Source organism: Hibiscus syriacus, unplaced genomic scaffold (assembly GCF_006381635.1).
Source record: "Hibiscus syriacus cultivar Baekdansim isolate YM2019G1 unplaced genomic scaffold, ASM638163v2 tig00111095_pilon, whole genome shotgun sequence".
Classification (NCBI taxonomy): Eukaryota; Viridiplantae; Streptophyta; class Magnoliopsida; order Malvales; family Malvaceae; genus Hibiscus; species Hibiscus syriacus.
Window position 1 is genome coordinate 4,090,268 of NW_024062980.1, and position 8,765 is coordinate 4,099,032.

Here is an 8,765-nt window from a genome sequence, read left to right on the forward strand (position 1 = left end):
AGGCAGTTGTATTAGGGTCCTGTTGTTGAACAAAATATCTATTCAGCAAGTATGGTTTCAAATACCCAATATTCTTAAACCATGTGTCACATGAAAGTGTGTTCTTTGTTAAGCTACATCATGGTTGCATGAATAAAGATGGTCCCTTTGTAGACCATTCGATCCAAAGATCATTTCCTCGAGACCTTGAAATCTGAATTTGGCCTTTTGTATGTTGGTGATAATTGAAAAATATTTCTTTGAGATTTTTGTCAGTTAGTTTCAACCATACTGTTGAGGTTACGAAGTTGTTTTTCACATCAGTTTTGTTTACTTGATGACATTGAAGAAAGAAGCTCATGCATGTATATTGCTCTTTCCCGATGTTACTGGGGTTATCATTGCCAGCCATGGTGAATTGAGTTTTCATCTATTTTGGTTTTATCATGGGTGTTTCATCCCCAGCGAAGAAAACGTAATCAATATCACACTTTCCCTTGCCCGAGATGATATCGAGATCAGTTGGTATCTTTTATTCAACTCGACACTAGCATATTGTGAATTTGACCAACTTTTTGGTCATACTAACATCACACTTGAATCTCCACTGAGTTTTGCTCTCAAATGGTCTTGTGACATCATTCAAAAGCTTTGAACACTAGGCAAAGAGCTTCAATGATTAAGAAATCTTGGCAGAAACCACAGAAAAGGATGAATGTGTTGTCAACGCTTACGAACGTCTAAGCAGAAACCACAAGAAAGGATGAATGTGTTGTCAAATGTTTTACGAACATCTGAGCAGAAGCCACAGAAAAATATGAATGTGTTGTCAAGTGTTTTACATCTCGACAGATAACACAGGAAAAGATGAATGTATTGTCAAATGTTTTACGAATCTGCTATTCTGATGTTGAACCAATGTTACGATCATATGATTTCCATTTTTGATCCAAGATGAAGTTTGTCTTCTTCAACTTCAAGATTATAAGATGAGATATGATGAAGATTTCTTTCCACAAAAAGAGAGCTAAAATTTTAACCACAAGAAACTAGTTGAACGATAGGTTGTGGTTAAGCATCTCGACATGATATGGTCCAAGTTGTTGTATTCAAGATTGAATTAAATGTGGAGACATGAAAGGAATTGAGATAAATTCTCCTTATGATGTGTTTCAAGAGTCAAATCAGAACAGACTCTACTCTCCTAATTAATCTCTGATGAATCAGGCATATCTACATCTACACTCTTCAAAGATGATAGATTCTCTCTTCAAAGATGATAAATTCTCTTTTTAAATATGATAGATTCTCTTTTCAAAGATGAAAGTTTTATGGGATTTATACACAAGTCCAAGCAAATAAAGTTGGTTTTATCCAAGATAAAATGGGGCATCAAGGTCATAGTTCTGACTACGACAAGAGTTCCACAAATGAAACAATTCTTCTGAGACTTTCATGAAGAAAAGAATACATAAAGATACAAGTTGATCAGATGGAACTCATCTGAAGAAGGAAGAAGAAGTTCATAATGAGAAGAACTTGTTCAACTTTTTGTTTGAATTCATCATTTGATGGATCAACATTGCCAGGTAGAGTTCATAATGAGAAGAACTCGTCATCTGAAGAAGAAAGAAGAAATTCATAATGAGAAGAATTTGTTCAACCTTTTGCTCAAATCCATCACTTGATGGATCAGCTTTTCCAGAGAAAGTTCATAATGAGAAGAAATCATCTGAAGAAGGAAGAAGAAGTTCATAATGAGAAGAATTTGTTCAACCTTTTGTTTGAATTCATCATTTGATGGATCAACATTGCCAGGTAGAGTTCATAATGAGAAGAACTCGTCATCTAAAGAAGGAAGAAGAAGTTCATAATGAGAAGAATTTGTTCAACCTTTTGTTCAAATCCATCACTTGATAGATCAGCTTTTCCAGAGAAAGTTCATAATGAGAAGAACTCATCTGAAGAAGAAGAAGTTCATAATGAGAAGAACTAATCTGAAGAAGAAGAAGTTCACAATGAAAAGAGCTTGTTCAACCTTTTGTATAATTCTATCACAGAAGCAGATAGATTAGCATCAACCTTTCCAGAGAAAGTTCATAATGAGAAGAACTCATCTGAAGAAGAAAGAAGAAGTTCATAATAAGAAGAGCTTATTCAACCTTTTGAATGACTCTATCACATAAGGAAATAGGAATAACATCATCCCCAGCGGAAAGTTCATAAAAGTTCATAATGAGAAGAACTCATCTGAAGAAAGAGAAGAATTTATTCAACATTTCCATATTAATCAAGTGAAGTCAAATGAAAAAACTTATTATCTTTTCGTCTTTGCTCTATTCTTGTTAACACAAGAAAAAGCAAAGAGGGGCAGCTGAAGACACTCATTTTTTTCATTTAAATATTATTTATATTATTATTATTATTATTATAATTATAATTATAATTATTATTATTATTATTATTATTATTATTATTTATTATTAATATTATTATTAAATATTATTACAAGCCCAAATCCAACAGTAACCGGCCCAAATCCAGAAGCCCACAGGAAACCCTAAACCCAATTTAGGGTTTGTATCATCTCTTGCCCCAGTCGCCAGCATCAAAGCCGTTGGATCTAGTTTTGATCCAACGGCCCAGATGGTCCCAACAAGGAAACCCTAGGGTATCATAACCCTAGGGAGACGTCCCAGCCGCCGTTGCCTCTAGTGCCACGCCACCTCGCCGTTGAAGCCTCCAGAAGCTCTGCTGCCATGATGAAAGCCACACACGTTGAAGCCCTATAGTGAGTCACCACCATAGCTATGGTGACTCACCGAAGCTTCCCTCTTTGGACTGGTCTGATCCGAGCACTGTGGTGGCTATAAAAAGCCACCACCAAACCTGAAAAAAGGGGACGAGGAGAAAGAATCGGAGATAACCAAAACAGAGGGGAAACCAACACACAAACAGAAAGCCACGGCAAGAACAGTGAACCAAACAGAGAGTAGAATACGAGAACAAATCGACACCCAATAATCAGAAAGAAGAGGAAAAGGAGCATCTTACCATCATAAAAGCCTCCAAACCGTTTGGAACCACCGGAATCATTGTAAAACCGAAGGTAAAACCTTCGATTTATTTTAGATCTAGAACGATCTAAAGCGTTTTAGGACAAGCGAAGGCCATATTCGGCCTTAGGAGGTTGAGATCTACACTCTAGGGTAATTTGGGAATTCCGGCCACCGTTAGTGGCGGCCGGCGGTGGTAATCGGCGCCGTTGGTGGTGGCCGGTCGGCGACAGAAAACTAGAGAGAGGCGAGAGAGTCTTTCTTCTCTCTCAGCTAGAGAGAGAAGAGGAAAGATGAAAGTGAGAAGCTGGCCCTTAAGGGCCGGCATTAAGGGATTTTTAAACCCTCCCCCAAACGATGCCGTTTTGGGGAAGGGGTATATCTGTAATTTCTCGCGTGGGTAAACTATACTCGCTGCCACCACAGTTTTGTAACTTTTCATTTTGGTCACTGAAATCAAATCTTGAACCTTTTAATTCGGTCTTTCGATTTTATTTAGTTTATAATTTAGTCATAGCCTGTATACTTATATATATTTAGGGTAAATACCATATTTAGTCCTTACAACTTTAATAACTTTTATTTTGACCTCTAATTAATTAATTAAGGATTAATTACATTAGTAACACCTAGTTTTCATAATATTTCAAACTAGAGCTTTTAATATTGATATGTCATAATTTAGTCACCAATTTTAATTATAAGTTTTATTACTTTTTATATTTAATTTTATTTTTATTTATTTTACTCATTGTTTATTTATATTTTAAATTATTATTTTCATAATTATTTTATTATTATTATCTTATTCATATAAATATATATCTACATTCTTTTAAATAATAATGTTTATTTATTTTCAATATCAAAGAAAAGGGCAGTCTTAAAACAACTGGATGTCCTATTCTGGTATTTTTAACATTATAAAAATTATAATTTAGTTTTATTTAAATTATTAAAATTTTAATATTTTTTAATATCGAAGAAAAGAGCTGTCTTAAGGCACCTAGAAGTCCTTTTCTAATATTTCTAAATAAGTAAATATTTTTATAAATATATTTAAATTAATATATTTTCTTAAAAATTATAGTAATAAAATTTGAAATAACATAATTATAAATTAAATATATCTTTTAATTTTTAAATTTCTAATAATAGAGACAATTTATAATTAAAAAGTACCAATTTTGGGCGTTATAGGGGTGCTAATCCTTCTCTAAATGTAACCGACCACGAATCCCTTTTTATTATTAAAAAGAAAGAATTTTTGGTTATAAACGCATATCAGTTCATCTTTTAACTGATGTTTTCTTAAAAACTCTGTTAAAAGATAATTTTAGGTATTCGACCTACCTGACCCAAAAGGCCGATGGCGACTCCCAAATTATTTTCAAAACCATTTATTTACATCAATTTTCCCGCCAAGTAATATTTCGTGCCCGGACGAAAACCGGTTACGACAGTAGGTGATGCCAATGTCGCCGGGGTTTATGAACGAATTGACGGTTGAGTCAAGGTAGCAGAGATCCGTTTCAAGGCCTAGACGAGCGAGGGCGTGATGGATCTCTTGGACGCTGATCATGCCGTCGTGATTCTTGTCGAAGATGTCAAATAAGCGTCGCAAACGGACGGAGTTGAGGCTGGGGCACCGTAGACGAAACGATGAGGAGGAGGAGGCGCTCCTGCTCGGGCTGCGTTTGCATGCTGCCACTTCCATTTTTGGCCTGTTCTATCCACTTGTCTACTACCTAGGGGTTTCTTATGAATTGTTGATGATGCTAATGGCAGCAACAATGGCGATGGCTAAATAGGATGGCTAGCAATGTTAATGGTACCGGCTGCTACTATATTTTTTTGTCCCACACTAACACGGTGCTGTAAGGGATATATATACACATATATAATAGGATAAACTATATGTCCATTACCTCAACTATGGTTTTTGTTCCACTTTGGTCACTCAAATATATATTTTTTTCAAAAGTATACCTAACATTTAGGTTTGATTTCATTTTTGTTACCCTCAGTTAAAAATTAAGGGAAAAAGTCATCTAAGACCCTTTTACTTTTGAAAACAAATTAATGTAGACCTCAAATTATGTTTCACCCAATTTGACCATCAAAACATGAATTATTTTACTTTAATTATTTGACCAATGTTTTTCGCCGTTGACCGTTACAGTGTTAATGTAGCGGTCTATAGTGGCTGATGATGTGTCATCAAAAAATTATACCACATCATCTTTGAAAAAAAATAAAAAAATGAACACGTCAGTAATTTTGTTTATTTTTTGTAGTGTATTTTTGTAGTGAATGAGCATAACAGGACCAAAATATAATATCATATATCTTAGATGACCAAAATAGAACAGAAGTGACAGCTAAAATGCTAAACGTGTAGTTTATATATATAGCTTTTTTAGCCAACCTGTTCAGCCAGAACTTTATTTTGTTAGGCGTTAATTTTGAAGTCTCCTTTCTAGTCCCGTCGACAAAATAAAGTCTTCAAGTTATGGGTTTAATTTTGAAATAATAACTTGACTAAAACAAAAAGAAGCAAGCAAGCATTCGGGGTGTGGCTTGTTATTGGTTGAGTGGGTGGAAAATTCTGACCATGTGCCGTGTGATGGGGAGTTCCGGAACCCTTTCCTTACCAGGTAAAACACATTAATTTAAGCTCCTCACGCGATTTCTCCACTTGCTACGTTCAACTTGAATTATCATCGCCGACATTTACTTACGGAATTGCTATAGAAAAAACAATAAACGTGTGCGGCGTGTGTTGAATACACATAATTATATGAGTACGAGAATGAGCACGAGTAGAGTTGAGTAAGTGATGGTACTTTGTATTAATTTTATATTTAATTATTCGTTAAATAAATACTTAAGATATTATATTAAAATATTTAAACACTCACGTATCTAAATAATATGGGCTAATACATATGTATCGTGATCGTCGCCAAACCCAACTTGTTCTTCTGATCATGCAATTATGTATCTTTGACATACTTCTCTCATATAACACCCCGGATTCTGGATTAATAGTTCTGGATTGACCTGAATAGGTTATGGATGATTATAATAAGTTATATTAAAGAATGGGCCAGGTTTGGGTTTAGTTGGACTAGGTCTTGAGTTCATACATACATAAAAAAGGGTATTTTTGATTTGAGACCAAAATAGGAAGGATTATGTAGCACTTCTTTTCTGTATTCGTTACCGAACATGAATCAAAGATGTTACCTAAAACTTTTAAAACATTTACCCAATTTCAAAAAAAAAAATTTCTATAAAACTATTGACAAAATATATATAAAATATACTTTCAAACTATCTATGTCCAGTTTCAAACACCACACAAAAGCTAATGACTTTTATAATTATAACAGAGCTGACACGTAATAAAACTGACTACCAAAATATATGCATGCCAACTATGAAATCAAAATACATCAAGGAAGACATAATTATTGTAGTAGTCTGTGAAATTCCCTCGGACAGGAAATGATGCGCAACTCCTCATTCTTATAATTATGATCAACGTACGTGTAAACTGATTACACGCCAAGTATACACTTAATGAGTCATCGATAAAAATATAAGATATTACATAGCGATAATACAAAATATATCATTTAATGATGGAACGAAAAATACCATATGATAATATAAATTTGACTTATATCAAAGTCATTTCATATCAAGTATCACATGAAAATCATCAATTCAAATATAAATCGTTTCATGTCAAATTTGTTATAATTAATGAAAAATTCACTTTCGAATTCATTAGTCTAACATATGCTTTTCAAATTCATTTTAAATCATAGGCCAAAGTAAATAATAAAAACATAAGATATATGAGTCATTAATAATGCACTTTTAGTGTCGTATCACATGTACAAAGATACATTAAAACATATGTATCAATGTACCAAAAGTCAAGAGCACTATAACACCATTAACATATATGAACTAATAAATGTATCTTAAAAGTAATGTAGCACCCATCGATACATATGTAATATGTACCTAATACAAATGCTAATATCTTATGGCATGCCAACTATACTAAGAACTCTCAATGTACATATAATGGTCATTTCTATTAAAGTCACATATAATTCATTTAACATATATATCTATAAATAAATATAACGAAAATATCATTTAAAAGAGTAGTGGCAATTCATACATAAAAATATACAATTCCAATTTAACAAAATATTATGAAAATATCATAATATAAATCAAAGCATTTCTTTTTAAAATATTCAAAGTTTGCTTACCACAAGCCTTCCTTATATTATATATAATAGCATAAGTATAATAATGCAGTCACCTTGACATTATTTATCAACCCAAAATACAACTACCTGAAAAACTTCAGACTTGTTCTTTTTTCTTTCCCTTTTTGTTCATCTCTAATGTTTTAAGTTCCAATTCTATATTTCTAGATGCATCTTCTTCTAACTCTGTATTTGAACTACAACATGTATCTACTTTAACATAATCAACAAACAATTCAACATGACTTACCGAATTTCATATGTATGTCTCAATCATTTTATGAATTGATGCATTATTGTTCAGATAGTCCATTATTGAATCTTGTTGAACCGATCCTATGGAAACCTATAGCTTAGTGACGGCAGTTTCATATTTTCCTTTGCTCCAACCTTGTTTAACACTTGATTCATCAAAATGAACAGTTCAATGTCTTCTTCAAATGATATTTCGAAAAATTTCTCTGCACAATACACAATTGTTGAAATTCTTGCCATTAAGAATAACAAGATTTGGCCTCATAACACACAATACACAATGAATATTTTTGGGTAGATATGTCCAGTTTAATAAAATAAATAAAATTGTATTTTTTTGCACAATACATGTAACTTACACAAGAAAAATTCCATTTAATACAAGTAAAGTTTCCATTATGATGGAAAACACAGTCAAGATTCTATTTCTTATGTGACTTTTTCGATTTTTTCTTTCCTGTTACTCAAATAAACTTTGAACAATATTTCATGTGATTATTTTCTTGCTGAAGCCTGTTAATACATTTTACTTGAATAACTATCTCAATCGTGAACATCAACCTATTGCATAAATATTGTCCAACAAAATTTTCAAACTAAAGTATCGAACCTCAAGTAATATGTATCGATATTTTAATAAGATATATTGAACCTCATAGAAAATGTATCAATATTTCAAATTTCAAAATGATTTCATAAACCCAAAGTATCGACACTAAGATCGATTTTCTCGATATTTTTTATATCGAACAATTTTTAAAAGCCATAGTATTAAACTTCACATTTAGATCTCGATATTTCCATAAAAAAGTATCGAATATAAGAAGATAAGTATCGTATAAATTCAAAAGTATCGAACTTCATAACATATGTATCGATACTTTCGCCCTTATCGTACTTTCGCATCAATTTATCACTTTCGCTCCTATCGTATTTTCGCATCAATTTAGCTCACAAAGTTGTTTAATTGCATCATTTCGTACCCTTCCCTTAACTTAAAACCCTAAATTATAAATCATAAGTTAGTGTTTAGTGCTTAAGGTTTATGGTTTAGATGTAATGGGGTTATAGTTTAGGGTTTATAATTTAGAGTTTTAAGTTAAGGATAGGGTATAGAATGATTCAATTGAGCAACTTCAAAGATTAAGGGTGTGTTTGTTTGCCGTAATTGGAATTACGG